Source organism: Pundamilia nyererei, unplaced genomic scaffold (genome assembly GCF_000239375.1).
Source record: "Pundamilia nyererei isolate P.nyererei 1_Seehausen unplaced genomic scaffold, PunNye1.0 scaffold06591, whole genome shotgun sequence".
Lineage (NCBI taxonomy): Eukaryota > Metazoa > Chordata > Actinopteri > Cichliformes > Cichlidae > Pundamilia > Pundamilia nyererei.
This window is the reverse complement of record NW_005193992.1, coordinates 1-1,132: the sequence shown is the minus strand read 5'-3', so window position 1 is coordinate 1,132 and position 1,132 is coordinate 1. Positions and strand designations below refer to the sequence as shown.

Here is a 1,132-nt window from a genome sequence, read left to right as displayed (position 1 = left end):
CACCGACATTGGGCTCATCTGTTTCAAGACCATGTACCCACAGCCACATTAAGGAACATCTTTCCAAGATATCATGGCAATTACACACTTATCCGACCATGATAATTACAGCTAGAACACATCTCTCCCTTAAATTACCCACCAAATGAGCTCATGTTTGAAACTTGCCCACCGGACAAATCTGAAAATTTAACCCGAAAGGGTCTCTTGTCTCAGTCTGCATGATAGAAAGATGTGTGGACAGCCCAGGACTGCACTGTTCCTTTACCAAACACAGCGTAGAATATTGCCCCAAACACGTCGATGGCAGCAGCAATGTAGAAAACAATCTGCCATTCTTCGATGGTGTTCTAGAGGACCATTAGCACAGTTAGTGTTAACATACAGAAAAGGCCTTATTTGATTAAATATCACTACTAAGCTGTTTTATTGTCACGTGCGAGGTGTAAAATGATTACATACGATTACAGATTTAATATAATTTGGATTAACTGACTGAACATAGCATGCAGGTATGTAGTATGCTCTTCTCCGGTCTAATGTAACACTTAGTTACCTTTCTAGGACTATTGGTGCCCCCTATTGGCCAAACCTTAAAAACCTTAATCCTGTACTTACTAAACCAATTACAGAGGAAATGAAGCATTATGCTAAAGTAAGGATACCATCTGTCAGGACACCCAGAGTGTCCTCATTTTGTATGAAGCAGCAGCACACTACATATTAAAATCCAATAAAGTTTACTGCTACCATTCACTACCTCTTTACTCGCAGCTATAAAGATACTGTGTACTCTATGTGTATGTTTAATCTAGATTCCAGACTTTACTTTTGAAACAAACAAAAAAAAAAAGGACTGGTTAGTTACATCGTTGCTGAACATGTTTCTTACCTGCTGAGTCAGAGCTCTTGCTATGACTGGTCCCACCATGCCAGGGATGGTGGCAAAGGTGTTGGTGATTCCTAGGAGAATACCGGCATATCTAAAGGGACAAATAAAAACATTAAGTCCTGAGTAATAAACCCGATAAAAGCACTATGTAGTACATAATGTTGCTACACTGATAATGAAATGTAATTATATTTATAAAAAGAAATATCCTCCATTATCTCATGGGCTATGTTGATGCCT

The 1,132-nt window shown here is 38.9% G+C and overlaps 1 long non-coding RNA gene across 1 annotated transcript; it reads right to left on the bottom strand.

Annotated features, from left to right (window-relative positions):
• Nucleotides 1-977, bottom strand: LOC102208612 (uncharacterized). Its single transcript, XR_312656.1, has 2 exons — nt 893-977; nt 1-350 (listed from the first exon to the last, which is right to left on the bottom strand). It is a non-coding gene; the product is annotated as an uncharacterized LOC102208612 (long non-coding RNA).
• Nucleotides 978-1,132: the final 155 nt, after the last annotated feature.